Source organism: Hyla sarda, chromosome 7, assembly GCF_029499605.1.
Source record: "Hyla sarda isolate aHylSar1 chromosome 7, aHylSar1.hap1, whole genome shotgun sequence".
Lineage (NCBI taxonomy): Eukaryota > Metazoa > Chordata > Amphibia > Anura > Hylidae > Hyla > Hyla sarda.
The window spans coordinates 222,298,267-222,313,731 of NC_079195.1; the positions used below are offsets into that span (position 1 = coordinate 222,298,267).

The following is a 15,465-nucleotide window of genomic DNA, read 5'->3' on the forward strand; positions in this document are numbered from 1 at the left end:
AACACTAGGGCACAACTGTGTTTACGAAAAAAAAAGGCCCTTAAAGGGGTTATCCAGGAAAAAACATTTTTTTATTTATCAACTGGCTCCAGAAAGTTAAACAGATTTGTAAATTACTTCTATTAAAAAATCGTAATCCTTTCAGTACTTATGAGCTTCTGAAGTTGAGTTGTTCTCTTCTGTCTAAGTGCTCTCTGATGACACCTGTCTTGGGAACCACCCAGTTTAGAAGAGGTTTGCTATGGGGATTTGCTTCTAAATTGGGCGGTTCCCGAGACAGGTGTCATCAGAGAGCACTTAGACAGAAAAGAACAACTCAACTTCAGAAGCTCGTAAGTACTGAAAGGATTAAGATTTTTTTATTAGAAGTAATTTACAAATCTGTTTAACTTTCTGGAGCCAGTTGATATATATATATATATATATATATATATATATATATATATATATAAAAAAGTTTTTTTCCTGGATAACCCCTTTAACCCCTCAAAGGAGTACTTCACTGCCCCAGCGTTCTGAAAATGTTGTTTCGAATGCTTGGAGCGGGCAGCGGCGGGGGTTGGGATGTCACGGCCATGTCCCATGTGACTTGAAACAACTTCCCCTCAATTCAAGTCTATGGGAGGGGGTGTGGCGGATGCCACACCCCCTCCCATAGACTTGAATTGAAGGGCGTGTCGTGATGTCACAAGGGGGCGTGGCTGTGACATCACAACCCCCGCCGCTGGCACCCAGTGTTCTAATGGAACACCAGGTGCTGCACAGAGATAGCGGGGGTCCCAGCTGCTGGACCACCGCGATCAAACATCTTATCCCCTACTCTTTGGATAGGGGATAATATGTCTAGGGGCAGAGCACCCCTTAAAGGGCACAGACCATTTTCTTTTTTTGCATTTTCGTTTTTTCTTTCTCGCCTTTTAAGAGACATAACTCTTTTATTTTTCCATCTACAGACCTATATGCTGTTTTTTGTACTTTGTAATGACACTTTTGATTTTGCCATAAAATGTACGGTGAAACAAAAAAAAAAGTTATTATTTGTGGGGAGAAAATAGAAAAGAAAACAGCAATTTTTTCGACTTTTAAAGGGTTCTGTTTTTACGCAGTGCACTTTATGGTAAAACTGACACATCTGATGATATTTCCGGGGGCACGGATGCAGGAAGCCGTTACTTCCCGTAGCAACAGGAACAAGTAATAGAAAAGGTATCCAACTCTTGATGAAAATTATCCAATAAAACGTAACTTTTAATCGTTCACATAAAAAAATTAATTTTTTTTTTTAACCAAAGGGTGGTAAGTGACATGTCACTTAAAATAGAAGTGAAACGCCGACGCATTTCGAGCTGTTGCTCTTAGTCATGGCACTGACATCATGTCACACGGGGGTTTAAATACATACATGTACAGGGAGGTATTACATGTGCTGTACTCTTTACCTGTATTACCGAAGTCTATGCACTGACAAGTGTCTGGTAGCGCCCCCTACAGTACAGGGAGGTATTACATGTTCTGTACTCTTTACCTGTATTACCGAAGTCTATGCACTGACTAGTGTCTGGTAGCGCCCCCTACAGTACAGGGAGGTATTACATGTTCTGTACTCTTTACCTGTATTACTGATGTGTATGCACTGACTGTTGTCTGGTAGCGCCCCCTACAGTACAGGGAGGTATTACATGTTCTGTACTCTTTACCTGTATTACTGAAGTGTATGCACTGACTGGTGTCTGGTAGCGCCCCCTACAGTACAGGGAGATATTACATGTTCTGTATTCTTTACCTGTATTACTGAAGTGTATGCACTGACTAGTGTCTGGTAGCGCCCCCTACAGTACAGGGAGGTATTACATGTTCTGTACTCTTTACCTGTATTACTGATGTGTATGCACTGACTGTTGTCTGGTAGCGCCCCCTACAGTACAGGGAGGTATTACATGTTCTGTACTCTTTACCTGTATTACTGAAGTGTATGCACTGACTGGTGTCTGGTAGCGCCCCCTACAGTACAGGGAGATATTACATGTTCTTTATTCTTTACCTGTATTACTGAAGTGTATGCAGTGACTGGTGTCTGGTAGCGCCCTCTACAGTACAGGGAGGTATTACATGTTCTGTACTCTTTACCTGTATTACTGAAGTGTATGCACTGACTGGTGTCTGGTAGTGACCCCTACAGTACAGGGAGGTATTACATGTTCTATACTCTTTACCTGTATTACTGAAGTGTATGCACTGACTGATGTCTGGTAGCGCCCCCTACAGTACAGGGAGGTATTACATGTTCTGTACTCTTTACCTGTATTACTGAAGTGTATGCACTGACTGGTGTCTGGTAGCGCCTCCCTATAGTACAGGGAGGTATTACATGTTCTGTACTCTTTACCTGTATTACTGAAGTGTATGCACTGACTGATGTCTAGTAACGCCCCCTACAGTACAGGGAGGTATTACATGTTCTGTACTCTTTACCTGTATTACTGAAGTGTATGCACTGACTGGTGTCTGGTAGCGCCACCTACAGTACAGGGAGGTATTACATGTTCTGTACTCTTTACCTGTGCCACAGTTAGCTGCTCCTTTGGACACCAGGTAAGGGCGGCTCCATTACTTTTTTAGGACACCGAAAATTCACGTTACCATTGTATCTAGTGCGCTTCATTGTTCAATTGTAAAATTCAGCAAATAAACATACTATAAAATGTAAGAATACTGCATATAGTACTGCATATATTCATAGGCTAGATGTAGCACAGTAGAGGTATAATGATGCATAAATATGTCAACTTCAGCCCTGCTACATCTATAGGTGGGATGACGTGATGTGTTTGTCCATTTTACTTTTACCGTTAACATTAGTTTTAGACAAAACAGACAAAACATGATTCCCGGGGACATCCCATCATTAACTGGTTTCCTGATGGTTTTCTGCTTCCTGTGTTTTGCTGCGAATCTTGTTGCCGGGTTAAATAACACTTATGGAGAATTCAGTGCTGACGGTAGGGCACCAGGGTTGACGAGAAGGCCACCGGGATGTCACATGTCTCTGTGACCCCCACTGACTTTTTTCGTCAATGGAGTTGTTCTTGTAGTGCAAAGTATAGGACTGAGACCTCAAATCCACTGAGAGCTCCAAATCCACTGCATAGACATCATTTATAACATTCTGAATACCTGTGGCTGCCACTAGGGGGAGCGCAAGAGCTTGGTGAAGACAGACCATTATCTTTTTACAGTGTTCGTGCCTCCAGCTGTTGCAAAACTACAACTCCCAGCATGCCCGGACAGCCAACGGCTGTCCGGGCATGCTGGGAGTTGTAATTTTGCAACAGCTGGAGGCACCCCTGGTTGCTAAACACTGACCTATACTATACTACTATATAGTTCATACCATATACTACTATATAGTCCAGCATGCTGGCAGTTGAAGTTTTGTAACATCTGGAGGGCCACAGTTTCAGACCACTGCTCTAGATACCAGAATTCTGTAAAACAACTTTGCCGAACTTCTCGTGCAAATCCAATTGCTTGGAATGTTACAGCTCTTTGAGCGATTTGAATGAATATTTGATCACTGTCCCTTTAAATGTTGCTTTTATAGCAGCTTTACTGAATTTAGTGTTCACAGATATTAATGTTCACAGATATTCACAAATGTTCTCAGTCTTTACTGAAACAACTGATATGGATTTTCACATGGTGGCTCATTGTGGTACAAAATGTAGACACTTCTTTTTTTTACACGACTCTGGCGTGCAACACGATACGATACAGCGACGTGAGCAGAAGAATCTTCCATGACATGGTATCCATTGCCCCCACCTCAGGCCAATGAAGAAATATGTGTATTGCAGAGAGGCCCTTGTTCAGACTTATTCTCTCTGAATTCTCTCTTGAATTCTCTGCTCCAAATTAATTCACATCTCCTCTGCCCATTGACTTTAATGTTTTTTCCGCTGTACTGTTCACACTGCGGAAATTCTGCTAGCGGAATTCCGACGCTGAATTCCGTTCCGCTTGAAGAAAGAGCTTGTTCATTCTTCAATCCGCTAGCAGAAATCAATAGAAGTCAATTCGCGCGGAAATGTCTGAAAAACCCTTCACTTCTTTCTCCCCCATTTCTGCGCGCAATTCCGCGCACATTCGGCGCAAATTTAGCGCGCAAATAAAATAATTTTTTCCGCCCCGTAAATTTTTCGGCGTGAATTCCTCTTGATTTACTCAACTGGTGCCAGAAAGTTAAACAGATTTGTAAATTAAAGAAAGAATAACGGGATGTAAGCGCTTATTTGTGAATATGGATAAATATTTTGTGGTGCCCTTAGACTGTGTATTAAATTTTAAAAACAATAAAAAAAAATTACAAATTTGCTCTTTACCTTATAATTGATTCTTCAGTGAGAAAAAAGGCCACGATACTATTGATGGATCCTGAGCTTCTTGTGTGATTGTAACCACATCTGTAGGTTACTGTAGAATTGTACAGAGTAGATGGCATTACATACCGTAGATCCTCAGTGTGGATATTGACTTAGTCGCAACGTACCAGACCTATTCGCATAGATGGAAGTTCGCTGGGAGACAACCTCGGCCGAAGGCGTCTACTACCAGCGTGCACGGGTTTGGGGTAGGGAAAAGCCGGGAAGGAGTGACGTCTCTCCAGGTACCTGTGAGCGTCAGGGGCTGACGCGTTTCGGAAAAATGACGATTTCCTTTCTCAAAGACCAGATTTGTAAATTACTTCTATAAAAAAAATCTTAATCCTTCCAGTACTTTTTAGGGTTTGTATACTACAGAGGAAATTGTTTTCTTTTTGGAACACAGAGCTCTCTGCTGACATTATGACCACAGTGCTCTCTGCTGAGATCTCTGTCCATTTTAGGAACTGTCCAGAGCAGCATTTGTTTGCTATGGGGATTTTCTCCTACTCTGGACAGTTCCTAAAGGGGTACTCTGGCCAGAGATGTCAACAGAGAGCACTGTGGTCATGATGTCAGCAGAGAGCTCTGTGTTCCAAAAAGAAAACCATTTCCTCTGTAGTATTCAGCAGCTAATAATTACTGGAAGGATTAAGATTTTTTTTTATAGAAGTCATTTACAAATCTGTTTAACTTTCTGGCACCAGTTGATAAAAAAAAAAAGTTTTCCACTGGAGTACTTCTTTAAGACACATGTAGCAAGAGCACGGCCTGCTGGGAGAAAGAGGTTGGAATAGGGACATCTACCACAACCATTGGTTGGGAGGATCATGTGACCAAGGCATCATTCATCTGATATACAGAAATGGACAAATGCACTGCACATAAATACCTCTGCAAATGAACTGCCAATACCTCCTAGACATTCATACAATATGGAAACCCTTTTATTCTTCTCATCCACATGACATCTTATAGATGGTAACTGGACCATTGGTGCTGGGACACTACAAGAGAATGGAAATTCCTGAGCGCACACCCCTAAACTCACCCCATTATTGGGTGCCAGGAAGAAGGCACAATGTTCTTCCTAAAGGTATGTCCACACGTGGCAGTGTTGGTGCTGCAGAAAGCCTCACCCTTACCGCACCGCAAAATACACATGTAATGTAATCATGGTTTTAAATGAAAACAGTCCTAGGAACATTTTCCTAGAGCTGGGAATGGGACAGTTTCCAAAACCATAGAGGCAGTTATGGCAGAAGCGCAGTACATGCATGTGGTGTGGCTATGGCGCTGGCTAAGGCTTCTCATATCTGGATGTTAAAGGGGTACTCCGCCCCTAGACATCTCATCCCCTATCCAAAGGACAGGGGGTAAGATGGCTGATTGCGGGGGTCCCGCAGACATCCGGTGTACGGAGTGAACTTCGGGCTGGACAGAGGCTCGAAACATCATGGTCACGCCCTGCTCGTGATGTCATGGCCACGCCCCCTCAATGCAAGTCTATGGGAAGGGGCGGGATGGCCATCACGCCCCCTAGCTTCCGTCTGACGTCTCTAGCTTCCGGAGCTGCACCCAACGCTCTAAACGAATGCCAGGGGCAGCAGGGAGATCGCGGGGGTCCCAAAGGATAGGGGATAAGATGTCTAGGGGCAGAGTACTCCTTTAACTTTGACTACAGTTTTCATCAATTTCACCAAGAAGGAGCATAACTATAGGGGGCGCTGTTGTTGTAGCCATACCTAAAGGGGCCTGATGTCATCATGTCCATATAGAGGGAATGTGTGATGTCATCATGTCTATATAGAGGAACTGTGTGATGTCATCATGTCCATATGGAGGAACTGTGTGATGTCATCATGTCCATATGGAGGAACTGTGTGATGTCATCATGTCCATATAGAGGGAATGTGTGATGTCATCATGTCTATATACATAGTTACATAGTTAGTACGGTCGAAAAAAGACATATGTCCATCAAGTTCAACCAGGGAATTAAGGGGTAGGGGTGTGGCGCGATATTGGGGAAGGGATGAGATTTTATATTTCTTCATAAGCATTAATCTTATTTTGTTCCAGGAATGTATCTAATCCTGTTTTAAAGCTGTTAATTGTTCCTGCTGTGACCAGTTCCTGAGGTAGACCGTTCCATAAATTCACAGTCCTCACGGTAAAGAAGGCGTGTCGCCCCTTTAGACTAAACCTTTTCTTCTCCAGACGGAGGGAGTGCCCCCTCGTCCTTTGGGGGGGTTTAACCTGGAACAGTTTTTCTCCATATTTTTTGTATGGGCCATTAATATACTTATATACGTTTATCATATCCCCCCTTAAACGTCTCTTCTCAAGACTAAACAATTGTAACTCCTTTAATCGCTCCTCATAGCTAAGATGTTCCATGCCCCATATTAGTTTAGTCGCGCGTCTCTGCACCCTTTCCAACTCCGCAGTGTCCCTTTTATGGACAGGTGCCCAAAACTGAACAGCATATTCCAGGTGAGGCCGTACCAATGCTTTATAAAGGGGGAGTATTATGTCCCTGTCCCTTGAGTCCATGCCTCTTTTGATACATGACAATATCCTGCCGGCTTTGGAAGCAGCAGCCTGACATTGCATGCTATTCTGTAGTCTGTGATCTACAAGTACACCCAGATCCTTCTCTACCAGTGACTCTGCCAGTTTAATCCCCCCTAAGACATACGATGCATGCAGGTTATTAGTACCCAGATGCATAACTTTACATTTATCCACATTGAACCTCATTTGCCAAGTGGATGCCCAGACACTTAGTCTATCCAAGTCATCTTGTAACTTATGCACATCCTCTATAGACTGTACCGTGCTACAAAGCTTGGTGTCATCTGCAAAGATAGAAACAGAGCTGTTAATACCATCCTCTATATCATTGATAAATAAATTAAACAACAGCGGTCCCAGTACTGAACCTTGGGGTACACCACTAATAACCGGGGACCAATCAGAGTACGAATCATTGACCACCACTCTCTGGGTACGATCCATGAGCCAGTGTTCAATCCAGTTACAAACTAAAATTTCCAAACCCAAAGACCTTAACTTACCTGTCAGATGTCTGTGAGGGACAGTATCAAATGCTTTAGCAAAATCCAGAAACACTATATCCACAGCCATTCCTCTGTCAAGGCTTCTACTTACCTCTTCATAAAAGCAAATTAGATTGGTTTGACAACTTCTATCCTTAGTAAACCCATGCTGGCTATCACTTATAATACAATTATCCCCTATGTATTCCTGTATGTAATCCCTTATAAGTCCTTCAAACAATTTACCCACAATGCACGTTAAACTTACCGGTCTATAGTTTCCTGGGGAAGACCTAGAGCCCTTTTTGAAGATTGGCACCACATTCGCCTTGCGCCAGTCCCTTGGCACAATACCAGACACCAGAGAATCTCTAAATATCATGAACGGGGTACAGATATTACTGAACTTACCTCTCTAAGAACTCTTGGGTGTAGTCCATCCGGTCCTGGGGATTTGCTTACATTTATATCACTTAACTTACCTTGTACCATCTCTACATTAAGCCAGTTCAGTACATTACATGATGTGTTACCAGCACTGACCTGTACATGATGTGTTACCAGCACTGACCTGGCCAATGTCAGCTCCTTCTTCCATAGTATATACAGAACTAAAGAACCCATTCAGTAGCTCCGCCTTCTCTTGATCGCCTGTGACAACCTCCCCATTATCATTATTAAGGGGTCCTACATGCTCTGTCCTTGGTTTTTTTGCATTTATATATCTAAAAAAATATTTAGGATTAGTTTTGCTTTCTTTGGCCACCTGTCTCTCATTTTGAATTTTTGCTGTTTTTATTACATTTTTACAGATTTTATTAAGCTCCTTGTACTGTTTAAATGTTATAGCTGACCCATCAGATTTGTATTTTTTGAAGGCTATTTTTTTGTTGTTTATTGCTCTTTTAACATCATGTGTCAGCCATGTAGGATTAAGTTTTAATCGTTTATATTTGTTCCCCTTTGGTATATATTTAGCTGTATAGTTATTTAGAGTTGATTTAAAGATGTCCCATTTACCTTCTGTATCAGTATTTGACAACACCTCCCCCCAGTCTATGTCCTGTAGTGCAGCCCTCAGCCCAGGGAAGTTTGCCTTTTTAAAGTTATATGTTTTTGCCTTCCCCGCCTGTCTTTGTTTTCTACATTTTAAGTCAAAAGTAACTATATTGTGGTCGCTATTACCAAGGTTTTCCCGCACAGTTACATTACCAACCAGCTCTGCGTTGTTGGAAATGATCAGATCCAACAAGGCATCACTTCTTGTTGGGTCCTCCACAAACTGGCCCATAAAATTATCCTGCAATAAATTTAGGAATTGTCGCCCCTTTGTAGTTTTAGCCAACCCCGGACCCCAATCTATATCTGGATAGTTAAAATCTCCCATTATTACCACTGTACCTGCCCGGGCGGCCCTCTCTATTTGTTTATGAAGCCGAACTTCTATCTCTTCAGTGATATTAGGGGGTCTGTAGATTACACCAAATACAATTTTTTCAGTATTTCCCTCCTTTTGTAATTCTACCCACAATGATTCCACCTCCTCAGAATCATCACACACTATGGCATTGTTCACACTGACTTTCATACCACTTCTTACATACAGACAGACTCCACCACCTTTTCTGTTCATTCTATCCTTGCGAAACAATATAAACCCCTGCAGATTGACAGCCCAGTCATGCGAGGAGTCCAGACATGTCTCAGTGACCCCAACTATATCAATATGTTCCTCCAGTATCAAGGCCTCAAGCTCCCCCATTTTATTTGCTAGGCTTCTGGCATTTGTGAACATACACTTTACATTTCCATCCTTTATGTTATAGAGGAACTGTGTGATGTCATCATGTCTATATAGAGGAACTGTGTGATGTCATCATGTCCATATGGAAGAACTGTGTGATGTCATCATGTCCATATAGAGGAACTGTGTGATGTCATCATGTCCATATAGAGGGACTGTGTGATGTCATCATGTCTATATGGGGGAACTGTGTGATGTCATCATGTCCGTATGGAAGAACTGTGTGATGTCATCATGTCCATATAGAGGAACTGTGTGATGTCATCATGTCCATATAGAGGAACTGTGTGATGTCGTCATGTCCATATGGAGGAACTGTGTGATGTCATCATGTCCATATGGAGGGACTGTGTGATGTCATCATGTCCATATAGAGGAACTGTGTGATGTCATCATGTCCATATAGAGGAACTGTGTGATGTCATCATGTCCATATGGAGGGAAATCCCTAAGGAATGTTCAGAGTACCTTGTAGAAAGTATAAGGGGGTCCGATTTGGGACTAGCAAGGTGTACCTAATAATAGTTGAGAAAGGGGGTAATTGGTAAATTTATTGGCCATTTTATTGGATAAGGAGGACAGAGGTCAAGAAATCTAAAATATAAACTTGGTTTGCAGGATATTGAGGAGTCTCCCGGACCATCAGTCTGCTCTATCCAGTCGTCTATGCTGCTTTATACACATTACATCTGTAGGTCCCGGACCCCCCGCTGTCACAGCGATCTGAATATAGACTCAATAATGTCCCTTGGAGAGCGTCAGACAATGAGCCTCGTACACAGATTACTTTTGTTATTAATGTGTAATTATGAAAACTACAGAACGCTTCCAGTTTATTCCACTCTTAACCAGTAAACATTGCATCACTGCCCATAATACGATGAGCTCATGGCTGAACATTAGAAAAGCCTCGGGTCACGTACACATCTCCCTTCCTGAGTATCCACATTGTTTATATGACTACATTCAGACAGATGAAAGGCATCATCCCTCTTCCCACTATGGAAAAATCCCAAATTCCTATTGTTGCTCGGATCTATTCTCATCTTGGTTACTGTAACCCTGGGGTGGGATTTTGTTTTTAACAACAAGATCCCTACTTGGTGTGACAGACGCCCGCGGTGTATCGCTTAGAGGAGAGTTATTTCTACTGTAATAATCAAATATACCAATTGCCAAATAAGGCTTTGTTCACAATCTCGTTGGAATTTCCAAGCGGAATCCGGCGGAAAAATTTTGCTCTGGAAATTCTGTTGCAGCAGAGTCCCATTTTTTTTAAATGGGATTCTGCTGAATCGTGCACACAGCGAAACATTGTGGAAACTCCAATTTGGGCCTCCGTCGAATGAATTGACATGTCAATTCTTTCAGCATAATCTGCTTGGAAATGCCGTCTAATGAGAAAGCTGAGTGGCCCACAGTATGTGTCCTACCCAGCTTTCCCAGTCTCCTGAACTCCAATATGGCTATTGCGAGCTGAGAAAATAGTAGAGGGGGAGAGAACACTTTAATGCAGGGGAAGAGGGCATGGCTGTGCTGGAGAGCAGGGAGGACGAGCAGCCTATCACTGCTGTGGCTTTAGGACTCTTGGAAAGCTGGGTAGCTTTCCCTGTCTCCTAAGAAGCTTCAATATGGCTGCTTTACCAGACAGATATTTTCTTCAAAAGACTGGGAAAGCTAGGAAAGTATTGTGAGCCCTGCACTGTGTACTGCATGCCACCTAGCTTTCCCAGCCTCCTGAAGAGCTCCAATAAGACTGCTTCCCCAGAGAAATATTCTTTTCAGCCGACTGGAAAAGCTGGGAGGCAGGCAGTATAGTGCATCCTTCTGTTGTGCAAGCAAATACAGGAGCCGTCCGTCCTAGAGACCAGCAGGGGTTTGGGTTATGACGGTTACCAAATCTACTTCTTGGATCACTGGGGAGACTATTATGGCATCTGAATTTGGTATAATCTGCTCGGAAATACACTGCCATCTACGGGGACAGCGCAGTTCCGAGTGGTCCTAGCGCAGTCATGTTCTGCCGATGACCAAAATGTCCATACGTGTTTTCTGTGCGGACATTCTGCAAAAATTCCGCCGTGTGAACATAGCCTAATGGTAAAGTGATAAAGAGGTATTAACCATGCAAAATGACGCCTCCCAGTATGATCTAGGCAGTGGTCAGGGTATGCTGGGAGTTGTTGTTTCACTAGTCATAACTGTGGGAAACAATCAGGAGAATACACAATGACTACAGCACTGATGGGACACCGTAGAGCCGGATTAACCCTCTACTAGCTGGGGGCTTTCCAACCAGGGCCGGACTGGTCTGCCAAGAAAATTCCTGGTAGGACGGGGTGTTCGGGGAAAGAAGATTTTTTGCAGGCAGCGCTGGAGTGCAGAAAGGACAAGCTGCCTATCCAGTGATAGGCGGATCAGGGGGGGGGGGGGCAACGGGGCAATTGCACCCCCGCTCCCAAGCATGGTGGAGCCGAAGCTGTAAGCTCCCGCTCCACCATTCACTAACCTTTCACACACGCTATGAGTACACAGCGTGTGAGCTGCGGGAACAAGATCCACTAAAGGCCGGCACGATGACGTCACATCATCGCGCCGGCGCCTGGAGGACCCGTCCCTGCGGCCTGCATACTGTAAGTAAGGGTATGCTCAGGGTCCAGGGGATTAGGGAAACGGGATATGCGCCACTGTTAGGAGGAGGGGGGTCAGAGAAAAGGGAATATTTAATGAGGGACTGCAGGGCAAAGCACAGGGGGCATTATATGTGAAGAGCACATGACAGGGGTCCCCCTGTCCTGTGCCCTTCACATATAATGTCCCCTGTGCTGTGCCCCTCACATAATGCCCCATGTGCTGTGCCACACATATAAATTATGTGTGTTGGGCACAGCACAGGGGGCATTATATGTGTGGGGCACAGCACAGGGGGCATTATATGATACAATGCCCCCTGTTCTGTGCCCCACACTTATAATGCCCCCTGTGCTGTGCCCCTCACATATATTGCCCCCTGTGCTGTTCCCCTCACATATATTGCCCCCTGTGCTGTGTCCCACACATATAATGCACCCTGTGCTGTGCCCCTCACATATAATGCCCTTTGTGGTGTGCCCCTCACATATAATGCTCCCATCATGCGCCCCTCATATATAATGCCCCCTGTGCTGTGCCCTTCACATATAATGCCCCCTTCATGCGCACCACACATATAATGCCCCCTGTGCTGTGCCCCTCACATATAATGCCCCCTGAGGGGACAGGACAGGGGGCTTTATATGTGAAGGGCACAGCACAGGGGGCATTATATGTGTGTGGCACATGACAGAAGCATTATATGTGAGGGGCACAGCACAGAGGGCATTATTATTATGTGGGGGGAACAGGACGGGTCATAATTATTATATGTAGGGGCACGAGATGGGGCATTATTACTATATGTGAAGGCACAGAGTGTTTTGACTTTCAGAAGTATAGTGTATATTTTGAGGAATTTCTGGGGTGGTACGTTTTTTAGGGGCCACAATACATTACGGTATTTTACTCAGAGGGTGCACTGCACAGCAAGTTATATTCAAAGAATGCACTGTGTGGTAGTATTAGATTTAGAGGGCACAGTGTGTGGTAGTATTATATTCAGTGGGTACAGTGTGTGGTAGTATTATATTCAGAGAGTGCAGTGTGTGGTAGTATTATATTCAGTGGGTACAGTGTGTGATAGTATTATATTTAGAGAGCGCAGTGTGTGATAGTATTATATTCAGATGGTGCAGTGTGTGATAGTATTATATTCAGAGAGTGCAGTGTGTGGTAGTATTATATTTAGAGGGCACAGTGTGTGATAGTATTATATTCAGAGGGTGCAGTGTGTGATAGTATTATATTCAGAGGGCGCAGTGTGTGGTAGTATTATATTCAGAGGGTACAGTGTGTTGTATATTCAGGGGGTACAGTGTGTTAGAATTATATTCAGAGGGTGTGTGCCAGTATTATATTCAAAGAATACAGTGTTTGGCAGTATTATAATAATTATTGTTTTCATATAGAGGATCAGAATGCGCTGACATAGTGAGGAGACGTCTGGGCATCAAGTTCTGCAGAGAGAAGATTTAGCTGGAACAAATCCTGGCGGTATGTACCAGCTGAATTAGATAAGGAAAGACTATAGAGAAGACGTCACCTGTAATCACTGATATCATTGTGTATTCTCCTCACTATAGAGATGTCACCTGTAATCACTGATATCATTGTGTATTCTCCTCACTATAGAGAAGACGTCACCTGTAGTCACTGATATCATTGTGTATTCTCCTCACTATAATCACTGATATCATTGTGTATTCTCCTCACTATAGAGAAGACGTCACCTGTAATCACTGATATCATTGTGTATTCTCCTCACTATAGAGAAGACGTCACCTGTAGTCACTGATATCATTGTGTATTCTCCTCACTATAGAGAAGACATCACCTGTAATCACTGATATCATTGTGTATTCTCCTCACTATAGAGAAGACGTCACCTGTAATCACTGATATCATTGTGTATTCGCCTCACTATAGAGAAGACATCACCTGTAGTCACTGATATCATTGTGTATTCTCCTCACTATAGAGAAGACGTCACCTGTAATCACTGATATCATTCTGTATTCTCCTCACTATAGAGAAGACGTCACCTGTAATCACTGATATCATTGTGTATTCTCCTCACTATAGAGAAAATGTCACCTGTAATCACTGATCTCTATAGTGAGGAAAATACACAATGATATTAGTGACTACAGGTGACGTCTTCTCTATAGTTAGGAGAATACACAATGATATCAGTGATTACAGGTGACTTCTTCTCTATAGTGAGGAGAATACACAATGATAAGACGTCACCTGTAGTCACTGATATCACTGTGTATTCTCCTCACTATAGAGGAGACGTCATCTGTAATCACTGATATCATTTTGTATTCTCCTCACTATAGAGAAGAGGTCATCTGTAGTCACTGATATCATTCTGTATCCTCCTGTGTGTGTCCCATCAGAGCTGGAGTTACTTGTAAGTTCTGCAGTTATGATGGGTGAAACAACAACTCCCAGCATCCCCTTACCACTGCTTAGGTCATACTGGGAGCTGTAGTTTTATATGGTAAAAATTTCTTTAGCACTTTCCCATTCTGTGGCAATTGGTGTATTTGATTATTATTCTGACATGTGAACATGGCCTAAGAGTCTTAAACAAGGTTAGGACTGTATGATACATTTAATAATATTGTAAGTTCCGTAATCTTATCTTCTGTCCGCCAACACAAAATACTCTAATAGTGCCCCTCCCGAGACTCGACTCTGGATCCGCCCCTGTCACTGGACTGCTGGTGCTTCAAGAGACTGGGATAGCTCTATGGCCCAGAGGATGCGTGTTACTCAGCTTTCCCAGTCTCCTGAAGAGATCTATATGGCTATAACAAACTGGGTAGCTGAAAGATGCCAGAAAGTTAAACAGATTTGTAAATTACTTCTATGAAAAAAATCTCAATTCTTCCAGTACTTATTTGTGGCTATATACTACAAAGGAAGTTATTTTCTTTTTGGATTTCTTTTCTGTCATGACTACAGTTGTAACGGGTAACGGCAGGTGGTGGATCCTCCGGGCCTGTGTGGATGATGACGTGAGCCGTGCCAGGGAGCGGAGTCTAAGGTGCCGCTGGTTTTCATCAGAACCCGCCGCAAAGAGGGATGCTCTTGCTGCGGCAGGCGGCACCCAGGTCGCTACCCCTGGCATGACTCGTCCACACAGGTAGCTGGGATGTGGCATGGCACAGAAGAAACTGGCAAGTCGTGGTCAAGGTATAGTAGGTCAGGGCAGGCGGCACAGGTGGAGGGTCAGGTAACGGAACAAGGATCTTGTACACAGAAATCAGGAACACAGAAACACAGTAGCTTTCTCTAGGGCACAAAGGCAACAAAGATCCGGTAGGGGTACAAGGGAGGAGCAAGTACTTATAACAAGAGCAAAGGTGAATAAACTTAATTAAATGAGTACTGGCCCTTTAAATGTAAGAGCTCCGGCGCACGCAAGCCCTAGGTGGCTGGAGCATGCGTGCCGGGGCTGCTAGAACAGAAAGACCAGGGAGGTGAGTGATGGGCTGGGATTCGCATGCGGACGCGCAGCGCAATGCGAATCCCAGCC

The 15,465-nt window shown here is 43.6% G+C and overlaps 1 long non-coding RNA gene across 5 annotated transcripts in view; it reads left to right on the forward strand.

The window, feature by feature from the left end:
• LOC130283397 (uncharacterized) overlaps positions 1–15,465 on the forward strand; it is a 243,525-nt gene that overhangs the window by 61,909 nt on the left and 166,151 nt on the right. For all 5 annotated transcript variants that reach the window (XR_008846680.1, XR_008846683.1, XR_008846681.1 and 2 more), the window contains exon 4: positions 13,328–13,412. This is a non-coding gene — a long non-coding RNA (uncharacterized LOC130283397). The remainder of the gene's footprint in view (positions 1–13,327; positions 13,413–15,465) is intronic.